Below are 27268 nucleotides of genomic sequence, written 5' to 3'. Positions count from 1 at the left end.
TAATCATTTTCCTCCATCAGGTATGACAGCAGTGTCTCTCTTCACTTTAGAGATAAGTTTAAATACAGATTTATCAAATTACTCTCCCTGCCTGGGGCACATGCAAGACAACAGCCGTGGAAAACTCTGAATAGACAACACTGAATCTGAATCTATACAGCACAGATCCAACCTTTTCAATAAGGCCCTTAGGAATAGCATGTAAATATGAAGATATCTGGAACAAGAGTTTAAGTGGGAACAGAGTGGTGCAAGCAAGCCTCTTCACTCACAGAACCCAAGATTAAAATTCTTAAGAAATGACACCACTTGCTATGTATCTTTGTGCAGCATTTACACATCATTGCAATAGTGATCCACTTTTAGAAAACAGAAGACTTTTTTAAATGCCCTTTGAAAGTCTTACTGGGCTTTTTTTCTTTATTTTACAGAGTCTGGGCAACTCCAAAATCAATCATTATATTCCATCTACCATATGAAGGCCACAACTGTACAGGTTAATAGCATAGTACTAAACTATCGCCCTCCAAATTAAAAGGTAATCATTTGCAGATTTGGAACACAGGCCCATTCTCAGGTCTGAAAGAGGGGGTGCCTCATTTTATGATGATTTCCTTAGAATCAGCCATCCCCTATTTACATATTCACAAACTAGCAGGGATTTCTTTACTACTATCCAAGCATTACTTAAGAATTGTATATCAGCATGTGTACATATATTAACAGAGAGAAAAAAAAAGAGAGGGAGAAATTGTATGCATCTAGATGTACATACAAAAGATACATATATAAAATCTCACAGTGCCTTGTGGGGCTGTAGGAGTTATTTCAAATGTTTTCCATGACAGCAAATAGTTATGTTACTCTTGTATCTCTCAGTCCATCACTAGCATTGAACTAAACAACTGGTTTTAATACATTCCATCATTGCTTCTACAGGTTCAAAAACCAAGCCTTAGATCTGTCACACTTTTAAATATTCAAGAACTGTGCTGTTGGAATCAAATCATTGAAAAAAGTTGTGTGCACATCTATTAGAATGTGCAGCCATTTCCCTAAATAAAAACTGGGGAAAATTCCTTCCATGAGTTTTGACAAGAATCTGGAGAATAAACATGTTATTTTATCATGACCTTTCCTGTGTACTTTATCTACCCTAACACACTACTTAGCATACTGCATGAGATAGACGAAGGTTTTCACATTAAATTTTGTTCTAGCCTCCTGATTTATTATGCTAAGTACTTATCTGACATCAGAATTAAATGAGACTATCTATAGTAGAATCTAGTTTTAATGAAAAAAGAGATGATCGAGGAAGACTTGTCTCTTATAGGGACATACCTGAATATATCCAGCCTTTGTTTCAAGCTCAACTTGACTAGAAAAGAGTTCTTTAACTTTCTACTGTCCCCAACTCTCCTTGTTACCTCCTTTCTCTTTTCTCTGCTCTTTCTGCATTATTTAAGCATAATTTTCATGTTCTTTTTACCAGACTAGGTCTATAATCTTGTAGAATCTTTCCAGGTAACACTGAAATACAGACTTCTCTATCAACTGATATGTAAATCTACTGTCCAGGCTTTCATCAGCTTTTGCATTGATTATTCAAATAATCTCTTCCCTGGCTTTGATAAAATCATTCCTTTTCTAGCCAGTGGTTTGGGCAACTTATCTCTCTCTTTGCAGTGCTTCCCTTCCCTCTACTGCCTTCACTCCTGCCTCCAGTTTCCATTCCTTTCCCATCTCAAATTTCAGTTGCCATTCTTAAAGGCCAGGCCAATTGCACTTTATGAATTTTTATTCAGTATATCATTCAACCTCTTAGCAAGTATGTGTGACTGGCCAATATGACCAACTTTTCACCAGCAAAATCTGCAAGAAAATACCCCTTTTCCCTCTCTCTCACTGCCCATCACATCTGGGAGGATTTTTAGGCCCACCTAAAATTATCTTTCTCCTTATGAACTTTCTAATTCCCTCTGTTAAACTCTATTGCTATATAGTTTGTGAGAAGAAAAAACCCCAGCCCAAATCTTATCACATGCGGGCCACTGATGCAGCAAGATCCCTGCCCAAGATGCTGATTATCACTGCTCTTCTTTTCCTTTTCAACCTGCTAATCCTCATCCATCTTTCTGTGTCTGATTGCCAGGTTTTTGGAATAGGAAGTAATTTTTTCCCCACGTTTGCACAAGTAATACAACAGGGTGTTCATCCAAGACACAGATCCTTAGTATCATGGTATTAGAAGTTGCAAGGTAATATATAGCAAGAAGAATTACAGGGCCAGAGTTCTGTTGGACTGCATTATACATATATACAAGCTGCAGATACTGCAGATTTTCTAACCACAGCTGCACTAACACAAAATAAACCTTGTCCCATGCCACCACACCAAATTTATACAATATACTTTTAATATACTAGAAAATAAGGAAGAATTTCTGATTACTTTGTAATTATTTTGTATATACAAGGTAGATATTCTTCAAACTTAATGACTCTGTCAGTTGCTCTTTATACTGTAATCTCTGCTATGCTTTTTTAGTGATCACAGACATATGTCTCCTAACCAAATTAAGTACATACACATTTAAGTGACAGTGTATTTTCAGAATACATCATTATATGTTGGTAATAAAACACTACAACATCACTACACATGAACTTATAAAAATGCCAGAATAATACCCTGATAGTATCACATTAAAATAAAATTACACTATATTTTTATAGCATTTGAAATTAATATTAAAGAGTTTTGAAAATGGCCACTTAAAAATGTATTCTCTTTCATAAGAAGTGATCTTATAAGGACCATACAGAATTTGTGTTTCAGGGAAGTTGGATCCTGGATCCGGAAACACAAGAAAGAAAAAACAGCCATAGGATTATAAAATAGGATTTCAAAGATGTAAATAATTATTTAAGATCACATGTATCCACCATAAAACCTATTTTCTGCACAAAGCTTCATTAGCAGAACATACACACACACACACAGACACACAGCCACATGCAAAACCAGCTGTAACAACAGACAGAAAAAATAGAGACTATCTACATAAAACAAACTGGCACTCAAAAATAAACCACACACATTTCTAAAAAGGAGGCTTTATGAAAAAGATGCAGTATCTGTAACAGTGCATCACAGATCTACACAGTATGAAGTTTATGTCACTAATCAGTTATTAAGTGAAGATTTAATAGTTCCATCAGGGAAGGTAATTTCCTCTTTTTCTAATGCCTTCATATCATTAAGTGACTGCTAATTTCACAGAAATGTGCTTACATACTTCATCTATTGTATCATGATTAAGAAAATAAAAATACCAAATATCTAGCACTGAAGGAAAACAAACCCCAGGAAACTAAAAATACTAAACACACTGCTCAGAGATGCTGCCCCCTCCCCCCCCATTAGATGTGGTTAGTCTTTATGCAAATGTATTACTAATGTGTATTACAAATTAAGCAGAACAGAATAATCTTTTGCCTAGACTTACAGGACATTTTACATCTTCAATTAGATGAGCAGCAACAATATTCACTTTGAGTTCTAAAATCCCTTTCACAGATAGAGAGGTTAATTGGTTGATCTTACAGTATGGATAAAATTCAATACCTAAATTAAATGCATATATATATATATATATATATATATATATATATATATATATATATAAAAATGTGTGAGTGTGCATGTGTGTGTGTGTATATATATATATAAAAGCATATATATATACACACATACATACATATTTAAAAGTATCTTTACACTTTTGGAAAAAGTTATTTTAATTAGAATCACAGACACCTTTCTGAAATTAATTAAGTTTAAATTCTGCTCAGGAAAAACATCTTTTACTACTTGCGTATTATTAACATAATATTTTTAACTCTTACTCAAATATAGTCAGATGCTTTTTTTGGTAAATTTATTATTAATATCTCTGGTATGCAGATAAATGTTTAATAAGAAATTGATATACATTTCAAAAGAACAAATAACTATGTTATAAGCACTGTATTAAAAAGTAACTATGGCATATTTATGGACACAAAAAATCCTAATAGGGTCAAACTTATAAAACACTGACTAATGTTACAAGTAGGTACTTAGAAACATGCTGTATTTCCCCCCAATTCCATTATGGTAACAAACACAAAAAGATGCTGATACCCAGTTCTGTTAAGTACATCTTTAGTTCCACCCATTACACAATATCAAGTCAGGAAGCAGTTTTATTTGACTGGTGGCTCAATGGCGCAGCCTATGTGTGCAAAAGTATAACACAGCAAGTTTCTAGTTATAGAAATGAGTGCCAATCCTCTGGTTTTGTTGCATTTAGATAAGCAAACATACCTACAATTTCCAAAAGTGATGAGCTGCATAAATGAAAGACTATTTTAATACAATATACATACTTACAGATCTAAATTAATGAAATTACTGACAACATAAAACATGAAATTCAATTGATTCTGTGCAGAATTAAAAAATAAGTTAAATTTATTTGGATATTTCTCTGTAAGGCTGGATGTGAAACACTGATTTTCACTCATGTTTATTAAAAAGATACTGCAGAATGTAAATATGTTTATAAAATACAGTTTTACTTCACCACCCTTAAAATGCACATTTGGGTACATTAATATTGCTTGGTTTGTGTTCTTCTTTTCAGAGACAAAATACTTAAATTTACACTTTCGTTTTCAAAGGGATATATCCAGTGTAAAGTATTTTACTACTCTGCTACAAGTAACGAGTAAATTCTTAGCTTATAGCTATAAGCTAAGGACTGAAGCACAGAGGCATGCCAATGCAAGCACAAACAAATACTCTCCTCCTATATATGTACCTAACATGAACTACTCTCCCACTTCCCCACCACAGCCCTCACAGTTCAAAGCAATCAAATTCAGTAATTCCACTTAAATATGATCACAGTTACAGCACCAGATGTAAATGTGAATTGTAAAAACAGGGGAAAGAGGAGAGAAAGAGACAGAGGCTAATCTGCTCACGCCTCTAATAAACTGGATAATAATTTTCAGACTGGTTAAAATACCAGTCTGTTCATTCAAAGGGGATGTCCGATACCTGGCTATGACATGTCACGACCTGTAGCACTTGTTGTAAGTGAGCTGAACAATCTTAGGGGATCTCAACTGGGGAGACCTGCAACCAGTGCAATTTCTTTAGCTAAAGAAACACTCTCCTAGTTCATTTGACAGATTTTAAACCAAACTGAAAAGCATTTTAAAAAAAAATAGTATGTAACTTTCTTCCCAACAGAATATAAGCATGTATCCATAGAAATGTAAAGGCAAAACTCTCAAATAAAATATTTTTAATCGTTAGATGTTTGTATTTTGTTTTGGAGAACAAAGTCATAATGGTTCTATAAAGCCAAGTATACCGACATAAAGAAGTCTTTTTTTGTCATGCAGAGTCCGCTGCTAATCCAGATATAGAAAAGAACAGTGTTTTACATTTACACTCAATTCTTTTTTTTCCCTATTATTCTAATAAAATGACCCCACATATTTACTCAAGCTGCTTAAACAGGTAAGAAGTGCAAATAACATAGCTTGCATCATGTTACAAACTCAAATCAGTAAGAAAGCTGCAAGCATAGAAATACATATTAAATTCAGAAAAAACAGAAAATGACTATAAATAAACAAAAATATGTATTAAATTCAGAAAAACTTATGCATTACTTAATTTTGAGGAGTACAAAACCTCTTTCATATATTTAAGGAATTTGTTTTTTTTCATTGGTAGCATCTCTTTTTTTTTGTAAACATGTAATTAATGAAAAAAATCCTGGATTTAACTCAGGCTTGGATAATGTTGTCCCTTTGTTTTCTACCTGAAACAGTTTTGCAGGTTTCTTTCCAAATAGGTCAGATGCTCCTATTTCTTTATATGCAAAAGATATCCATATACTAATTTCACTTTATTTCCTAATGCTGTTCATTGCCGACTTGTTAATAGTTTGGACATATTCATGTTTATTTTTGAAGAGCTTGTGGTGCTTAGAACGCATGGAAACGATATGCTACATACTTGGCACTAAATTGTCCAAGCCAAAATATCTAATGTGGGAAATGGCAGAGCAATAACATACACCCTACACTAAACACATCTTGTTTTTTGCAGTAATGGCTCTGTGTATTTATTTAGCAGTGCTCTTTAGTGCTGATTCAAATAGACATTTGTGTTTGGCTATGGACATGCTCGTGTCCTGAAAAGAGATGTTTATTCCATAAAAGTTAAATTCCTACTCCAACTGCTTCTTTGCTTGCTGTTTGCTCATTCTGGAATTAAACTGGTCACACATATTTTTCATGTTTGATCCACTGAAATAAAATTAGACAACTTTATAGACATGGTTTTATTGAAATGGATATTTATTAGTTAGATCACACTGCTCTACAGAAAATAATTCTCCTGCCGTCTATAAACATTTTGACCAGCCATATTCAAGTGAAAGAACAAGTCTAAGGGGGAGGGGGAAAGGAAAAGAAAGAAAATGGGAGGAGTAGAGACAGATACCATGTACAATTCTCATGTGACCTGTGGTACTACCTAATTAGAAAACTTAAAGTTTCCATAAACCTTTCATTGGAAGCTGCAGTATTACTACTATTACATTTCAGTTCATGTTGGCTCCTTTACCCACATTTCCGTGAGTAGAAGAACAGAAAATACAATGCATAGTTTTGAGGAAGAAATCTAATGGCACAACGTAAACAAGCACCATCAGTTTAGAAACGGAATGCAAATGCAGCAAAGGGATTTTTCCAATACATCTTTTTTCATTATGGTACAGGACACATAAGAGAACGCTACTGAACTGCAACCTTAATTATACTGGCCAGCAAATTACCTTTAACCACTAAATTAGAAAATGTTCTTCAGCACTATTCAGTTTAGCATTCTACACTGTCTCCAGGCTGAAGGTGGTCTGCATGTTGAACTTAGTACTGTGTGGGTTATAGTCTTTGTTTGCAGTCTTAACTGGGGATTGCACCTTAGCTACCGTAGTTCAAGCGTAAAAATACTTTGTCTGTAACACTATATACTGTTGCCAGCGACCCTCTAAATCCTTGAACCAACTGTGTCCTCTGGTGTCACAGAAGATAATGCCAATTTATTGCAATGTGTGGCTTTTTTAACTGATTAAAATTAAGCCGTAAACACGTGACAATGGAATTAGCACATTTAGAGAGTCTGTTTTCCCACATCCCATTTTGCGCTAGTGCGGCTGATCCCTGCAACTCTACGCGGGTGCAATTTTAATGACTTCGCTAGGTTTTGATGTTCTTATGAAAAAGCAGTGCTTGGTGTTTGTGGAGAAGGTAGATATGGAAGCTGAGTAGCTGTGATTGCGGACACTGTGACATCGTCTCTGTTTTTCGATAGGATCGGTGTCATTTTCCTCCCCACGATAAGACACCTCACTGACAGAGCCCGATTAGGGAAAATTTTATTATAAAATTCACTTCTATCGAACAAGGATGGAGTGATAAACAGTTCAGCCTCAGGGAAGAAACAGGAAAAGATTTTTCCTCTCTCTCTCTCTCTCTCCCTTTTTTGTTTTCCTTCCTCCCCCCTCCATTTAAGAAAAATCCTCCCTCCTTGTAGGCCTTTTCCTGAAAGTGAATGTGTTTAAGCTATAAGAATTCCCCAAATGTAGAGATCAAAGACATATGAATGTTCTAAAAGAAGAAGAGTTGTGTTACCTCACAATTCAAGAATATGATTTAAAAAAAGTAAAAAGCGAGGACTTTTTCTGAATTATATTTTCTGACAAATTCATTAAAATCGAAGTCTTCTGAAAAGGAAGCTTAGGCAAATATAATTTTACTTTCCAATATTCACTTACATTTCTCCCTGGTTAGAAAACCAGCAAGCTGCAGGGTAAACAGGGAAAATGGATGCTTGTGGCCCTCTAATGCTTGAAGATGGACTAACCTCCAAAGAAGAACATAAAAGAAATATTGATTTATCTTTTTTTTAAAACTAAAACATCTTTGCTTCTGTGTTTGATAGCTCACAGAGGATACCTTTAACCAGGCATCTAGTGTCATATATGTAACATACTTCTGTACAGTAATCAGCACAAAGGTAGTCAGTAAACATTATCTCCACAAGATGACTCGGGGAACATGGAGAATGGAGTCCATGGAGTACAGCTACAAAGAGTAATTTGTTCCAGTTCTTATTTTCTTGCTTTACATTACCTAGCTGAGATACATTCATTACCTGAATAGGAAATAAACAATGCTAAAAAGTATTTTTAAAAAACAAAACCAAAACCAAACAAAAAAAAAAATCAAACCAAACCAACCAACCAAACAAAACTCACCAAACAAATAATGGAAAAGAGTGTACTGATGATTTTTTCAAGCTTTCAAAACTAAGCTGTAACAATGACATGAACCAAATTATTGTCTTGGTTGCTCAACAGTAAAACTTCCAAAGGAAAAAAAACCCAAGCACTACCAGTGTTTTTTTATTTATGTCCAAACCAGTCACTACATTGAAACCATTCTCTCAAGATAGTGGTCTCAAAGTTACAGATGCTCCTTAAATGACTTTTAAGCACTTTTAATTAGAACATTACAAATCTGCTGTCAAAGAAAGCCTTAACATACAAGTCCTTTCAGCAATGTTCTAGATTTGCTTTTATTAAATAACAATGGGAGGATATTTACAAGCATATATAATTTTCATTAGGCACACTCAACCCAAATACAGTACACATACAATGCAAACTTAAATACTTCAGTAGCAGCTGTAGCCCTGAAGTAAAAGCTTGCCAAAAATCCCTGTTTATTTGGCTAATGCATCTTTCTAGAAATTGTATTTACTGACATCTATGGCCTTCTATTAAGCTGAATATAAGTATTAACTGAAGGGTCTGCTGAAATAAACATAGCAATAAATTCTGTGATTCTATAAAACTACATTAGACTCAGCCATCAGGACAGAGCTCAACTCCTCCACTTGCAACTTGACTGAAAGAAGAGATAAAATTGTTATTTAACACTCTCAGAATTGTCAAGATAAAACATATGTTCCATCTATATATAATTTGTGTTAGCACACGATATTTTTAATAATGTACAAATTATTTCAGAAGTCATGATCACACTATCCAGTCTTACTGTGAAATACTAGATTCTATTAAATATTATCGCCATGTTTTTTTGACTGCTGATTCAGTTCTGTGCTGTACAGTTCCACACAACCAGCAAAAGAGATGGGTTTTCAAAGATGACTGCATAGGAAACAAACATCGGTCTGAAAAAATATGACTAATGAAGGTAAGGCAGATCAATCAAAAGGCAAGTTGGAACTTCAGCACATTTCCTTTTAGCTTTCAAAGAAAGATTTTAAACAATGAGTTAGTGGTTTCAGTATGGGAAGTAGCTGGAGGAAAAAAGGTGCACCATTTGATTAGTGGTCTGTTAGATAGATTTCCTTCAATAACTTCTTAAAAGAACATTTGCTTCCGATTGACTGTAGCTGCAGCATAAGAGCTGTTAACAGTGTATTAAACATGAAAAAAAAAATACAGCTCAGCAACCCCATCTAAACACAGAAGAATTCTAACTAGCTACAACAAGGCAATAAGGTTGTTCTCTCCTACAATTTCTTCCATGTAAATGTCTTTAAACCTTCTCACAACTTACTGTCTTCTCTGGGAGTGAGGCAAAAGAAAACTCCTACTCAAATAATTCAGACAGCTTAGTGTTATGATATTCTCTTTGTGCTAAAGTTGGCCATTCCTCTCCATGTGCAAACTGAACAGGGAGCTGGTGAGAATGACTGGCAGGAAACAAGGGTGAGATTAGAGAAAGAGCATCTTTCTGTTCTGTGTAAATACATGGTGTTGCAATTTGCAACATAAACCAGAGTTATATCTGAACTCCAGTACCCAAGTGAATAATTAAGGTCTTCACACAATTACTAGATTTTTTTTTTCCTGGAATATCCCCAAATAGCAGTCTTAACCAGAGGGGACACACTTGAAGTCTCCTGGAAGGAACAAGTAATTCCCTTTCTGTCCCCAACTCACATGTAGCACGTGAGTTGCCTCTGTGGATCAGTGTAGCTATAAATACATTTATCTAGAAGAAATAGTCAAACAGTCTTTCCTAAGAGGAGTGTCTGATTGGTTAGCAGAAAATTGATACAGTGGAGTGAAGAATAACTGATAAAGAGATAATCCAGTGTGGCAATGTAGTTCTGCAGCACTGTAGCTCCAGCCTTCATTGGGTGGTGAGTGTAGGGTGATGGAAGAAAAGGACGGGCTTCTGTTGTTTCCATTTGAAGTATGAGGGAGGCATGGTGTGAGCCAACTTCAGATGTGAAGAACAAAAGCCTGGTTTTCCTCTATCCCATCTTTAACTATGTGATAAAGCCTAAAGCCGAAACACTGTGCTATTACATTTTTACAGCTGATCTTCTCTTTATCTGTTTTTCCTTCTACAAAGCAGAGATGCAAATACCTGTGTGTACTTTCAGTGCATGCATAGCTTCATTTTCAGAGAGAGAGTCACTGTATATGTTCTAACCTGACCTTAATTCATGCAGTAATTTCCCAGACTGTTAAATCATGCTCATTATTGGCATAACCAAATATTTAAAATTATTTCTGCAAGGATTGAACATCCACACATAATTTTATAATTTTATATAGGTGAATAATTTGGAGGAAAGAATAGTACCTAAGCTGGTGGTGAATCAGAGTATGCCAGTTACAGGAGCACTTAAGCGCCCATTGGCACAGCAAGACTCAAAGACCCGGTAGGTTTCAAAGAAACACTTCTTTTTTTTTTTTCCTTCTAGAACTCTTTGCTTTCTAGTAAAGCTGCAACCACAATGTTCTCTCTCTTAATGCCACCATAAAAATCAAAACACTTTAAAACAAATTGATGTCCTCTTTAATATAGTCATCACATCATCACAGTAGCCTTGCACCCTGCTTGGTGACAACCAGGGGGATGCACACACACATCTCTTGCTTGCTTGCTCTCTCTCTTTTTTTTTTTTTTTTAAGGCATTGAAGCAGGCAACAAAGAAGGAGAGAAAGACTGGGAGAGACACTCAATTGAGATATTGGCACCTTTGATTGACAAGATCTAATCAGCTTATCTCCACACTAATAAAGTTGATGGCCTGTGGAGCTGGTATATGTCCAGCTTCAAGTGAACTTTCAGTAGCCAAAGCCTCAAGGGCCAGGACTAAGACTGAGCTTATCTAAACTGATTTAAATCACTTCCTAATGGGCTATTTCAATTTGATCAATTTGAAAGGATGGAAACCTGTAACCACTTGACTCAATTGTCTTGATTTGTGCTGGCATCACTGGAGATTTGGTCAGAGACACAAACTATTTATCTACAATGAAACAATGGAATACAAGTGATACACTTCTGAAATTACTTGATTCTCCTTAAGGTACTGTTCAGTTTATTACAAATTTGGGTGTTTTTACAGAGATACTTCTCTTGTACATGCACTCAATAAAACATTTTGAAGAATGCTGTTCCAAAACAAGTCGTGAATGCCACATGCAAAATTCCCCATGCCACAAAAAGGGGCTGAACTGTTTTATAGCTTCTTGAACAATTTGCTTTGTTTTTCTAATTAACAGAATTAAATTTTCTAAATAAACAGAATTGTTTATGTGTTTTGAGGGACTGCCTGTCCCACCAAGGGTGGGATGTCAGAATGGGATATTACAAAAGGAATGATTTGAGCATTCAGATAGATTTCATTCATTATGAGCAGAATTAATCAATTCACTTCTGAAGTTCTTAAAATTCATTTTGCAAAGCTCAACCTGCTTTCAACTCCAGAATAATATGTCAAGGAAACATATGTGGCTTTTATTACATATTACATTACACTGTGAAAAAGGCTTGCTGCTTCTCTCAGGGTAAATTATTGCGTTTAAGAATGCAAAAATTCCACAGCATCAAAGTGCATCTACATAAAATAATTTCTGAACTAAGAACTGTTTCATTCATATAAAATTAATATTATTAGGAAAACATGGTATTACTATTAACCATCATCTTAAGAGGTGGAACTATACTATACTAATATGTACTTTACAGACTTGCCAAAGTATGAGCAGTGAAACCAGATATCAGTAAAGTATTTTTCAGTCAATAGCCCACATGAACACCTTAGGAATGTCTCGTGTTTAATAGAGGTAATTTAAGCATTTTCCAAAGGAAGAGTTTTTTGTATTAATGCTAGATTACAAAAAAACCCTAAGCAATATTTTCATTCAGATTGCGGTTTTCAAGTTGTAATTGCTTTATATAAAATCCACTCTAGTGTTATCACTCAATATCATCTTCACTGCTGTACATCTGAAGATAATTTTGCAATAAAACTTAATTGATAGAGCTTATTTTTCACTAATCTCCTAATATAGAAAAATGAAAAAGTACTAACAGTATGTATTATAAGCTATGACCCTCACAGTGCAGGATATTTCTAGTTTATCAAAGTAAAATAGATCCATTTTATGGCATCAAATATTTTATATACTTTAATAATGTAGAGACTTTTTCCCAAAATAGGAAGTAAATGGAAAATTCCCTTAATAAAGCAAAACATGGAGAGTAAAAGTCATTCACAAAGAGGCTAAGCAGAACATCTCATCTCATAACATTACTAGCTGGTGGCCCACTGACCATTAGTGTAAAATTTCAAAACATTTCAGTTATGGAAATCAGTAAGTCTGCCATCAGTGACATCTATTAAGAAGTTAAATCAGTGATTTTACAGTTTCAAACTGAACTCCTTCTTATGTACTGCATAAGCTGGATTCCGAATAAGACTTTTTAAAAATTAAAACATTGTGGATTGTATTATATTTCCTTCTCCTTTGGGTAAGTTAGACCTGGTATCAGTCCTAAGAGCTTCTCATCAGTTAAGCAAATAATTCTAGTGATTATGCAAGATACTGAAAGACAAAATAAAGCATTAGATGTTCACAGCAGAGGACTGGGATCTTGAACTCAAAAGGCTTTTTCTTGAACTACAGTACACCTTAAAGACAATGCTTCCAGAGCAGAAAATTCCCCAGGTACCAACCAGCCATTAGTACATCATGAGAAATATCATGGGCACCACCTTCTCTAATCCTGAGACCTGTTGAGATCCAACCACTGCACCACAGTATTCCTGAGCAGACTAGGTAACTTCCATGCTAAAAAGTGCTCTGCAGAGTCAAGGAGCCACATTTGGCTCACAATCAACTGTTTATCTGGTTGGCCCAGGCTTTGTTCCCAGTTCTATTACAAAAATCTGATGGAATGGACAATCTGACATTTTGAATACATGGGTGCTCCTCTGAGATCTGTGTAAGCTGAAAAGAGAGAAACCTAAACTGTAAAACTGAGATGATGTCTCTACTCCTACAGTGTGACTATGAACTTTCCATCCTCTCCAAATCTGCCACCTTCCTGCATCACTTCTGTTTTGGTCTCTTGTAGAAGGATCCAAACTCCTTGGTTACTCAAAGGTGACTCAAAACAATACAGAGAATCAAGGAAACTGCTCCTATTATTTGGGATGTCTATACAGGCTTACAGATATCACCCCTCCTGATCATTCAGGACTTATGTAAGACAGAAAAGATGCTGCATAATCACCACAAGCATCTTTACAGATTTGCACAGACCTCATTTTTCTGAACCTCAGAGATGAATCTAGCTTGGTCTTGCTTTTTTTTTTCTTTTTAATTTAACATCATTGTGCTGTGGTCTGTTTACCTACAGAATGACTATAATATCATTGACTCTGTCTCTCAAGAGGATCACATGGGTTATCTCAGGATGCACAAATGAAGCTCTGGGAACCCATGATATTAAAGGATAAAACCACATAGCCATGAAACTGGCAAAAAAACTTGCAGCAACCTCAGTTGAAAATAATTAAAGTATTGCCTTATTTTTGCATTTGAATACCTCTCATGCTGTCACTTAAGCACACAAAAGTTTTCTAAACACAGCCATCAGTTTGCCAAGATCACTGCAGGTGTATCAGACAGAATTGATGACTGTAAAAGGCTGACAGACTTGTGCTTTGTCTTCTATGAACGAAGACACTACTCTCCAGACCACATAAAAATCAGCCTGTGCATTTTTTGGCAGTCAGATCATAACAAGGCCAAAGTAATATTAAATCATTGATGAGGTTTTGGAGTTTAAATATCAAAGTGGTGTATATGCAGAAGAACTGTTGTTGACATTTGAATTTCAGCAATAGGCATTTTTTAGGCATTTCAAACTCTGTCAAACTTGACATTTCAGTGTTTATATACAAAACCTGCTATGATACAAAACACCTCTCCACCAATACTTTGTCATTTAAAACTTTCTTCTTTGTTATATAGTCACAGAGTAACATTTCAGCCTGCTGCAGAACAGATTCTTGCCTAGAAACCTGTCATCCTTAAGTAAATAGGAAAAAAATCTGCTGTATATTAATTACGATTTTTTATAGTGATCACTTTCAGTCTCCTTGTTTCCAGGAGTCAGGTTTTCATCCCCCTTATTATTCATGTAGAAATGTTTCCTGGCAGGTAAAATATAGTACCTTTATGCAATGTTTTGATGAAGTGCACCAGAGAAAATGAAATGAACTGGACTACTGAAAAAAGAAAAACAACACGGGTGAAATACAACTGTTCAGTGTATTGTTTTCATGAGATATGGGAAATAACATGTACTGCTCATCAATTATTCCATAATGTATAATGTCTGCCTCTCCAACCTTCTAAAAGCTAGGATTGAAATGTTTTGACATGATGATCTCTAGGTGGCAATAGTGAAGGCATTAAAATATAGATATAAATAGGTGATAATGAAGAACAAAATGTGTACCATTTCCTTGCAGTCATAGTTTGCAAATTAACAAGCTGCTATTGATCTTTCTTTGAGGTCAATAACAGCATTTATTGATCTGAGAAGTTAATACTCACTGAGGTCAATATTATATCTCAGGGGTCAACAAATCTGGATTCTGACTTCTCTTTCCTGTCCATATATAAATATCGTATAGGCAAAATGGGCAAATTTCATCTCTGGAGATAAGACAGCTCTGTATTTGACACGATAAAAACTCGCCAAAACATTAGAAGTTAAAAACAGAATCTACTTGGATCATTTTCAAATAGTTCTCAAACACTTAAAATCTTATAATTTAGAAGCACTGTCTTCATGAACTATATCTTCAGTTCTGAACTTAACATCTCCCAAGTACAGAATGGTCATTCATTGTGCTATTTCCCCACACCAAAAATGAACCCATTTTAGAGGCTACTCAATATCAACTGGACATTAACATATTTTTCCAAAATAAAATAAAACTCATAAAAAAGAACTAGCTGAATAACAGATGTAGTCTTTTTGATTTTGCTTATTCATTATTTCCAGTGTGATCTCTAGGAAAATCAAGAGAACCTTTCCTACTACCTTCAGTGAACTCTGGATTGGGCCCTTGTAAAAATCACACAAAGTTTTCTTCTGATTTGTAGTTTGTTACTCAAGCATTAATATGTCGAAAGAAAAATCAGAAGTGGGCAATTGGTCTCCCGATAATTTACACAGACAAATATCAACAAAGCTGTAGCATACTCTTGGAAAAAGGCTGGGAAGGTAAAAAATTTCAGGAATGCCAAGCCCATACAGATATTTTTGCAGCTAGGTACTCCATTGCAACAAATGGTCAATAGCATAACAACTCAAAATATGGAAGTTACACATTAGATTTGTAAAGAACTGTATTTGTGTGAAGAGATATTATTAAACTTGCAGCACAAACTGGGCACAGTGTGCACGTGACTGGCAAGCATTTAAATTGGCTACAAAACTTTAATAATATTCAGCACATTTGCAGAACTTTACAATTCAGGAACTTTTTATCATTATGCAAAGCAGAAAATGTATTTTATGCATGAATAAGATGTAACAGAAAAACTGATAGTCCACAAATTGTACAAAACTATTCTACAAAACTCTTAATACTCTGACTCCAGACCTCTGTTGTAGATATGAGTGAAAACATGGGTCATCTGTTTTTTGGCAACAGGACTTTTCTTTGATTATTTGAGCCAGCAAAGATTCAATGCAATGGGAGACCATCTAAAACTATTGCCAGTGTTAATTCAATATTTTACCTTCCTGTATCAAAATTTTGCTTCAAATTCCATAGATTTACAAGGCAAATATTTAAAACATTCATTTGTTACCAAAACATAGTAGATTCCAGACAAAATGTATATATAATGGTGCATGCTATGCAGAGCATTATAGAAGAATAAAAGATCCTGTAATGAATGGTCTAAGTTTTTTAAATGTTTTACGAAATATGATTATGCAAATAACTATCTGTGTAACAAACAGGAAAATGAACTAAAATAGTAAACATTCCTCTTTACAAACATACAGAAATACACGACTTAAATATTTAATATAGAAGTAAAAACCTGCAGTTAAATAACTGCTGTCAACCTTATTTTGAACCACTACTTAAAATTATTTTTTTAATTAAACATGCATTCTTCATAGCCGCTAAAACATGGCACTTTCCACCAAAGGAAATTCAAGGAAAACCTCTCAAACTCAGTTTTGTCCTCTCTGGGTAGTCAAGAGATCATGCCATACCTCCATATATTTCTTCATGGGCTACATAGGCTTTGGCATATTCTAATTTGTTATGTGACTTATCTTAATTTTGAATTTGAAGAAACTCTCTTAGAAAAAGGAGATTAAAAACATCATTTTGTTGTTTTAGTAACTGAAGAAAATAACTAAAAAAATGTCATCAACATGGGGAAAACAGTAAAGGTTATCCGAGCATATTTTACAAATGATTAATTTCTTCCACAAATTTAATGTCATTTTCATTTCTGTGGCCAGGTTTTGAAAAGTATTTATAAATGTTTTCTCCAAAGATTAAATTAATCTTAGAGTGTTAAAATTAACATTTATTTTGTTATAAATATGGTAAATACTTAATCTCCTTCGTGACATATTTATAAAGATTATGCTGATGCTAAAATTCTTGTTGTGTTGAACATTTTATGGTCTATGCAATAAAAACCCCTCCATTTGACTCATTAACATTTGAGCAATACTCTGACTCATCATTTTAAACTTGTTTAAGAAAATATCATTGTTTCTAGACTGGATTTAAAATACATCTTCACCGTAAAATTGAAAGCATTTAGTTCAAAAAAAAAAAAAAGAAATAATAAAAAAATATTGTGGTCTCTATGTTTCATTCTTAATTCTTCTCTACCTCATATTTCATAACTGAAAAACAGGGCACTAGAACAGAAAAATAGCTTGCACACAAAGTAAAGCAAATATAATAATTTTCACAAAATTTCTAAAGATGGCATTCCAGCCAATCTTATTGCAGCAAAGTGCCAAAACACTCAATATACGGAAATCTTACAACACTCAGTTATAAAAATCAGACTAATACTTTAAAGACACGTGTAATGAAAACAGAATCATTGCATCTACAAGAATAATGAAAAAAGTAATGTCTGAAGAATCCTCTTCATCCAACTGTTTTCCATGTTGGCTCTCTAGATCCTACAAGAGAGCTAAACAGGAACCAAATCCCCAAATACATGATTGCTTAAAAATCTTCACATTTATAGTCACAGACACCATAAAATACGGAAAAATTCATCTCAGTGGAGACCAGCCAAGTAGATGTAAGAGATTACCTTTGCACCAGTGTTTATCTTTACAGTTACACAGTGTAAATTGATGAATTTATTTCACACAAATGCAAACCACAACAATTAGCTACTCCTGATCGCTAGAGAGCTGAGCTTGACCTCCCTCACGGAAACAAGTTCTTACCTTGCAAACCTTTTTGGAAATATACTAAGCAAAACAGAAAACCTCTCCTTGGTGACCAGCAATAGGTCCCTTGAGAACGGCATGAAGTTGTGTCAGGGGAGGTTCGGGTTGGATATCAGGAAAAGGTTCTTCACCCAGAAGTGGTTGGGCACTGAATAGACTCCCCAGGGCAGTGGTCACAGCTCCAAGCCTGACAGAGTTCAAGGAGCATTTGGACAACACTCTCAGACACATGGTGTGACTCTTGGGGTGTCCTGTGCAGCACCAGGAGTTGGACTTGATGATCCTTGTGGGTCCCTTCCAACTTGGGATATTCTGATTCTATGATTCTTCCCCAGCACGCACATGAGTGCAAGTGCACACACACATTTGCAATTCAATATGTAAATATTTATGCTCTGTCAATAACTAAGCATGTTTATAACCATGAACATTTATTACACTTGTTAGGATTAAGCCAAGAGTATAAAATATTTTGATATTCCATATCAAAATTTACATTTACGTTTCTGGAGCTAGTGAAATATAATGAGGTAAATAGCAAATGGCAGAAGAATAACCACAATGTGACAGACAGCTGATATTGGGAATTAGGAGCAAAGCAAGAGTTTGCAAAATATGGAAGGAACACAATATCACAGAAGAAAACAAAAAGGCACTCTTGAGCCAAGAAAAGACATAGAGAAACAAGAATGGACAGATGTGCATAAGTAGCCTATAACAGACTGATGTAAAATTGTGAAACTGTGTGAAACTGTAGTTTTCAAAGCCATGAACAACAACTTTGTGGGTCTATAGTTCTTTAAAACAGCTAGTAGCCAATAACTAGCAGTAGTTTCTCAAAACAAAACTGTAACAGCTCAAAAAAAATCACAGTGCTAGTTCATATTGCTAGTTCAGAAAGATGACTGGTACTGCAGAGCAGCAGCTGAACTCACTCTCACATGAAATCAAGCCAGTCAATAAACAACACCTAACATGGAACTGAGTCTTTCTATAAGAATGACAATAATCTCAATTTTTCAATGAATACATTTACTTAGTAATCAAATAAAACTCATATTATGGGCTATTAGGCCAAGATAAGCCTCATTGTTCAAAAGCAAGACAGTACAAACGAAATCCAACTAAAAAAAAAGTTCTGATTTAAAAATAGAGACTTGGATGGCCAGCATTCCTCGCAAAAATCAGAGGTTGTCTTCACCCAACAAACATTACACAAGCAGACATTTTGACTGTAATGTTCAGTAGTTCTGAAACCTGCATGCTTGCTCATGCAACACTTTGATAAATTTTTGGATCATAAATGCCAGTAGTAATTACAGGAGAAAAGAGATTCTATAAACAGCACGACAAAATCATTACCATAAAATAGTATGGTATGACTTGAACTGTATGAAGAGATATCTAGATAAGGTGCTCTTCAATCATTCCATACTCAGATGAAAATGATGTTTTTCAATTCTGTGCTTCTATGTCTCGCTTCAGGACAGAAGTTTGGGCCTTCCACAACACCCCACTCCCACCCCAACATGTCTAAAAAAAAAAAAGGTATTTGTGCAACTATAGCTCTTCAGTCCAAAGGTGTAAGAGGGGAAAATACTGCACTTGAAAGATTATCTACCATGAAAAACCTTTTGATATTGAAAAGCAAGTTCACTACAGATATATTTTTTTAATGTTAAACTTCATTCTTTAGTGCATTTGGAGGAAAACACTGTTAGCTTGTCAGGAAGCGGAGGCAGAAAGCTTCAAACATGAAATATATTAAAAAAAATCCCCAAAACACAGGTGAGCTTTGTCAAGTCTAAGCTCATCAACTTTTCTTCTTGATGTAAGTCGTAATACAAAAAGTCTTTGCCAAGCAAGACCTCATGCTGTGCAAATTCAGCCATGCCCATGTAGTGAAAAATCTGATAAAAACTATTGAAAATTGTTTACTTAGACAACCAAAATAATAACTCACCAAAGCCTGCTATTTTAATGAAATATACAGCTTATGTTCTGAGGAGAATGAAATCACCAAATGAAATCATTAAATTAGCAGCTTATTAATATATTTGAAGGTCAAAAGTTGGACTTTTAATTCCATTCAGCTGTGCTCTTTCTAAAGTTGCAACAGGCTGGCTGCCATTGCCAAGTCAGTATCACTTGAAATCAATTCCTTTCACTTGGTGAAAGTTCAAAAGACGTGGTTTTGGTATAGGATGGGAGGAAGGGAAGAAATTGTGAGTAAATGGGAAGAGTGTTTAGGGACAATATATCAGAATTTTAATTCTACCCATTAAAGACTAACCAGCAGTTCCCAACTATCTGAAACTTTTTGGACAAGTTCTCTACAGCTTGTTTTCCTCAGGGAGAGCGTGCAACCTGATCAAGAGAGCTTCTCAAGCCTACACAAGTTGAATATTTACTTGCAACAGGCATGACCACATCTTTTGTCCACCTGTTGCAATGGGTTATCTGGACAACCTATGTCAGATAAAATTCTGACATCTCTTGGAGACACCTAAGCATGGTGGCTGAGAGTGTTGTGCAGATGAGGAAAGAGAATATATGTATGGAGGTCAGACAATCTGGTGACTTTGTCCATTTTCTCTTTGTCAAACCAAAGTAGTTTGGAGAGTTTACTCGGACTGCTAGAAATAACAGATACTGTTCATTTACCTTTTTATTTTTATCCTTCTTTTTTTTTTATTTGTCTTACCTGCTCAGAACCAGACAACAAACTCTGAAATGTTATTGCAGGAGGGAAAGCTCCCTGAGGCTAAATAATTTCAAAATTGAAAGTAACAGGTAGTGTAAGTTCAGACCAAAAAATATAATCATAAACCTCAACTTGAAATCCTCACATTTTTATTAGGACAAAAAGTCTTCAAAAGCTTTGCTACAGACTTAGAATAAACTACAATGACAACATCTTATACCAATAAATACACTAAAGAAAGAGGGTCAGCATCAAAGAAAATTACACTGAAAATTACAGTGATTCACTAAGAGCTTATTTTCCCAAAGAACAGTCTACACGGTAGAGGTGGTCCAGTACAGAGCCTGTAAAAGAATGCTTTAATTTTATCTTCTGAGTTCAGTTTATAATTCAGATATTACTATTAGTCACTGGTATTCTATGAAAAATGCAAGGTATTTGTGAAAACACATACACATTTTAACCTGTATGATTTTTTGTCTGGAATGCACACAGGAGGTACTTAAAGTCTCTGATATCTGAAACAAAATGTTTCCATCACTCTAGCATGGAATAAAATCCCAGGAAACTATGTTCCTATTACATATAATAAAGCACCTTTAAGAAGTTATTGCAATGTTTTTGCCCATCCAAAAACCAGTCTTAAACAAACTTACTTCAACTGGGTGTGAATTCCTAACAAAACTGAAGTTGAGTTGTCCCATTATGTGTGGTACAATGACGAATTCCTGCACATGTAAAATAACCTGGGACTTCTTCCAGAAGAGGGGACAAAATGGTCAAATTTGGATCACTATTTTTCCTATTACACCTTAGCAAATCTGTACTACTGAACAGATTTGACATTCCTTATTTGCTGCATTAATGGTATAATCCCAAACCTACTGAAATGAAAAATAAGCCCTCATTTTATTGGAAATCCAGTTGAAAGATGCTGAGTACCCAAAAGATAATCTTTTAACAGAAATGCTCTTACAACTCTACAAAATAAGTTTTTCCTGGTCTCTTTGAAAAAAGTACCTGGAAAAGGGTTTTTTGGTACCCTCAAGCAGCTAGAGGACAGTACTTAAATAATGAAAATTCACAATTTCCTTACTTTATGGTAAGCACTTTATGTACTTGTAAATCTATGAATATACTAAAAAAATTGATATGCTTCATTTGAAACAACACGTGCAAATGCAGAGTGCCACGGACCAGACTTTGAACATCGCTGGACAAGCCTGGGTGGGTTACTGGGCAAACTTTTCATGACCACAAAGGTGCAAAGCCCATACTGCTGCTGAATCAAATCTTTAAGAGGAAGCACAGAGCTAACGAAAATTGGGATGGTGCTAGAATTCAAATTAATATGCACAGGAGTATCCGAATACAGACAGAGTCTAAAAGCTAGAATTGGGAAGGTCAGAGCTGGGAAGGCTGGTGGGAGGGAGGAAAGGAGAATGGGAGGGCCAGGAGGGAGGAGGTGGCAGATAGAAAGCTGTAGGGAGCAGTTCGGTGACTGGACAAGCAAGGAACCAGCAAGCAATATTCAAACTGAAGGTGTAAAAAGCCCTTTGCTGGTATCAACAACTGCATAGTAAAACACTAAAGAATGGAAACTGAGTAGTTTGGTCTCTCCATGCCCTCTCAATGCTGCTTCTGACTGTTACAAGGCGGCAGCACTACCCAAACATGATTCCTCTCCACGATCATGCAGCTGGGACACTCCTGAGGCCTGACATCCTCAGGAACAAAAATCTCTCCCTATTTCTTCCTCCTCACCACTTTAAAGCCCAGACTACGAAGAAGGGCAGAGGGCTTAGAGATGTGGGAATGCAATATGCCACTTCAAAATGAATTTCTGAAACAATAAACAGATTTTAATAGAAATCAGCCAGAAAAGAAAAAAAATTATATATGAAACATGAAATACCATTGCTAGCACAAGAAACAGGGATCATGAAAAAGCTCTCTCTGATGGTGACTGGAAACTGCATAAAAACTCATTTCACTGTAGAAACTTTGGATTAAGATTTCAGTAGAAAGATGTTCTGGCATATCAAAGAAACACCTGAGGAAGAGATATTGGTATATGCTCCAGAACTCAGAAGCCCTCTTTCTCTAATGAAAGGTTTTACATACAGTATTCACATATACATGTATGAATAATTCATTAGAGATGAAATAGGTAGATATTAAGTGTAAATATCTGGGACAAGAATAGCCTTCTTTTTATTTAAAGCAAGGGGCACTAGAAGCAAGGCCCTGATTTTCAAAACTTGGTTTTCATTTCCATACTCTTAGTTATTTGGAGCTCAAATGTAATCAGAATATGCATGCACCTGAAGACAGAACAGGAGCATTAAGGCCCAAGTGATATTAACTAATGCAAGTAAATTACTAAGCATACAAAATTACAACATAGAAGAAACAACATCCTTTCCACTAATCTAATGTACCCCTACACATACGAACATTACGGTTTGTTATTTTGTTAAATTAACATTGGATGTTAGAGCCATTAAAATTTTTTATAAGCTGAGCAAACACATTTTAGTTTGATCGTACCTGAAAAGTCAAACTCCAGCTCTTGCAACCATAATGAAATGGAAACATTTTAGTGGATCTGCTTACTTGAATTTTTATGGTTTCACATATTTTATGCTAGCTCTGGTGTGCATCTCATTTATGACACCTAACCAGCCCAACAACCCCATGAAATATGGAGGGAGAAAGTTCTTCAGGACAGCTGCTGGGGGTTCAGGTTGTTCCATCAAGTAAAGGAGTTAGAAGTCCAAATCTTGACATGCTACTGTGGTCAACGTGTTAGTACCTCAAATTCCATTACTCACATCTGGCAAGACACCTCCTGGACTTGTTTTAAAACAGTTCCCATTTCATGCTAAAGTCACTGAACTTGAAGACTCCTGCCTTCAGGAGCTCCTTATAAACAACTTTCACTGATCTGTTCACTGTACTTTCACTCCATTCTGCATCTGGATAAGACAATAACTACCATTATTTCATAAAGAAGCAAAGATACAACTTTGTCTAAAGGGATTCCTATTTGCTTTCCAACAGGTAAGCTGCCAATACTTTGAGATGGGTCTGACCATAAGCCTGTAGGCTACCACTACATTGCATTATATATTTATGGCTCAGTCCAGAAAGGGAGTTTTGACTGTAGTTCATTACAACAGGTGAAAGCCACTGAAATTTGCTTGGATCCCTTAGTAACAAGAATTATTCATGTCACACAAGGGTGGGAAATAAGCTGCTGTGTCTCTTGCTGAGAGATATTTCTCCTTTAACTGCTTCAGTTACATGTTCTTGAGATTCCCAAAGAGCAGGAAGGATGGAAGAAAGAAACATCTTAAGCAACCTCAAGATTCAGAATAATTTTCTTTAAATGGAACAAGAGACTTCTCTTCCTTTGATTTCTTTACTTTAAAACACTATGTTTACATACTACAAAAGGGTACAAAAACAGAAGCCAATATAAAATTTTAAGATTCAGTGCAAAGATCTATTATCCACAAACTACAAACTCTTCTAGTAGCACAGATATTTCAGATAGTCAGAGCCACAGCATAATATCCAATAATCATCATTCACAGAGGCAAGCTCCACACTTCTTATCAAATTATATGTACTGAAAGCTATAGAAATATGTAAGATTGATGAAGGAAAATAAGGAAATACCCGCAACATAGTTTTGCCATGAATTTTGGGACAGCATTCAGTGGATGGATCTCTCTTTTACAGTCATGAAACAAGAGGAAGCCTATGTTATAGAAACACCAGGATTTTTTTTTTCCCTAGAAAGTATCTGGCTTTTGAGAAGAACTCAGCAAAAAGCAATTCAGCTGCAGTGTACAATGGTCCTCTGCAACAAGGTGTGCTCTTCTTCTCCTTGACAGTGTTTTACACTTCCATGCCAATTTTATCTCTGAAGACGAACGAAGCATTTTGAACTATTCCTCATTCAAAATACTCCTGCCTGGGTAAACATATCTAAGACATGACAAAGAAGTGTATACCTTATTATGCTATATTCTACAGACAAAATAAGGAGGTTCTAGAATTCATTTTGAGGCTATGGAAATCTGAGTATGAGTAAGAGAATCAGGAAATCTCTCCCTCCAAAATGGGAAGAATTTTGTGATTCATCAGGATTAATTCAATGAACTCTCCTTTGGCTCAAAATAGCAATTGTCATGCATTCTTAAAATATTTCTCACATTCTGAGACTATATGATCAGACTAAATGGCCTGAAATTAGACATACTGAGTTCTACAGTTGCAAGTAATGAGTGGTGTTGGAAATGCCTACAAATAATAGAGATCTTTGAGATTCAAACAACCCATGGTCTCCCTGTATATCTTGAGTGTGTTTTTGCCATAAAATTCAAGCAATTTAAAAGCAAATGCTCTGATAAATTCACTGGTGTACCAAATTGCTTATCAAATGCCTGTTAAATTTGCAACATACATTTACAAATATTTAGAATAACATTCTTTTGCTTACAGTAAGCCTAGAGTACTCCAGAACTGGTTGCCTGACACTAAAGGCTCTGCTTAGTCCTTCAGGAGGTTTCTGCATAGATTTAAGCATCCTCACTATCAACAAATGACAGCGTACAAACTATGAAAGCCTGACAGTCAGTGTTGGATTGTGTCTTAGAGATGGTGACATAAGTGGCATCCTGTTCAGACACCACTGAAGCCCATGAATCAATGACACTGCTCAAAGAAGGAAGTCAGACCTTCCAACAGATCTCAGCTTGTATGAACAACTGTACATAAGATGAAAGGGCTTATCAATTTAGAGATGCAAACAGGAAAAAAGCTTCCAATTTATCATGGTAAGTTTCAGGAATGGTAATGTGAAATTGCATAAAATTAGTTATGTGATGTCAGATTAATCCAGAGATGATCACAGGGGCAGGTTAAAATAGTATATGTATTTTTGCTGATTAAGGTAATAAAAAAGACCCAAATGTGACTTATTCATGGGGTAAAAATCATCCAGCTTCATTACAATATGCAACATACATATCCACAATTGTGAAAAGACATCACCTAAATAAAGCAGAAGACATACTTAAGGGTTGTCATCTCCGTGTCAGACAATCACAGAATAGCTGAGGTGGGAAGGGACACCTTGAGATCATCTGGTACAACACCCTGCTCTAGGGTCATCTAGAGTCAGGTCTGTGCCCACCTGGATTTTGAGTATCTTCAGAGATGGAAGACTTCACTTCGCTGTGGGCTATCTATTTCAGTGTTTGACCATTCCCACAGTAAAAAGTTATTTTCTCATGTTCTGGTGTAATTTCACAGGTTTTAATTTTTGCCCATCGCCTCTTGTCCCATCACTGGGCATTACCGAGAGGAGTCTGGCTCCTGTTTCTCCATTCCAACCCATCAGCTATTTACAACACTGAGACTTCTCCAGATTGAACACTGTCTGCTTTCTCAGCCTCTCCTCATATGAAAGATGCTCCAGTCTCTTAATTCTTTTCATGGCCCTTTGCTGGACTCCCTCCAGTAAGTCAATGTCTTTCTTGTACAAGAGAGCCCAGACCAGAAACAGCACTACAGAAGTGGCCTCAGCAGTGCTGTGTAGAAAAGCTCTTTATGCAGTAAAAGTAATAATCAAGGTAAGACATGGTCTGAGGAGTCAACTCAAAGATGAATTGAAAATGTTTTATTTTATTATGACACCTCAGCACAGAGTGATCATACAGTAACTCCAAAAGTAAGTTTTTTCATTGCACTGAATTTATCTAAATTCACTCATACCTAGAATCATTGTGATCTGTGCAAGGATTAATATAATAAATCAGTTTCCTTAAAAATCTTGGGAAAAAAATCTGCATTACAATGATGACAATATTTCCAAAGTCATCATCTCCAAATTATTTAATATTAAGAAGTCATGTAATGTCACTACACTCTTAGTCTTCACAGAGTTTATATATATCACTGCATAAGATGAAAAGTAAAGACAGATACAAAGATGGGGTGAATTAGTGTGACTCTACGGAATTCAATGCAGTTTCACCTGGTTTTGATACTGAAAGACACCATTTCTGTATAAATATACATTTGCACTCCAACCATATTTCTCAGAAATCACCATGGAGATATGCAACTGAAGTTAATATGATCATCATCTCCATAAAACAAATTCCACATGGAGTAAAAAAGGATATAAGATATCTCTTCCCCAAAAGGATCAGTCTGAATTTTTATATACTGTTTCTTTGTGAAAGATCCAGGCTCAACTGAAGCAGATCAGGAACCATTTAAAATAGTCCTAAAAACGAGTTATTGACCACTGATAGAACAGATTTGAAAATCTGCAGGAAAGCAAACTTAATTGCTATCATATATCCACCTATACTAATGTGTCATCCTCTGGCATAAGAGAGTTAATTCTCTTTGTCCCCTCCAAATTCTGCACTGTATGTTTCATACACCCATTTTATTATTGTGCATAGCACTAAGCCCAGAATAATTAAAACGGAGGCACTTTGGTAATACCATTCATTTAACACAGCCATATTTAACTGTGTAAGGGTTCAACTCAATTTAGCTCTTATAAGGCTTGAATTCTAAAACACACACTGGAATATATCAATT

At 35.4% G+C, this 27268-nt stretch overlaps 1 protein-coding gene across 4 annotated transcripts in view; it reads right to left on the bottom strand.

Moving 5' to 3' along the window:
* VTI1A (vesicle transport through interaction with t-SNAREs 1A) overlaps positions 1 to 27268 on the bottom strand; it is a 273119-nt gene that overhangs the window by 181407 nt on the left and 64444 nt on the right. The window lies entirely within an intron of this gene.

Source organism: Pseudopipra pipra, chromosome 8 (assembly GCF_036250125.1).
Source record: "Pseudopipra pipra isolate bDixPip1 chromosome 8, bDixPip1.hap1, whole genome shotgun sequence".
Taxonomy (NCBI): Eukaryota; Metazoa; Chordata; class Aves; order Passeriformes; family Pipridae; genus Pseudopipra; species Pseudopipra pipra.
The sequence above is the reverse complement of the archived record's forward strand: the minus strand, read 5'-3'. Positions and strand labels throughout refer to the sequence as shown.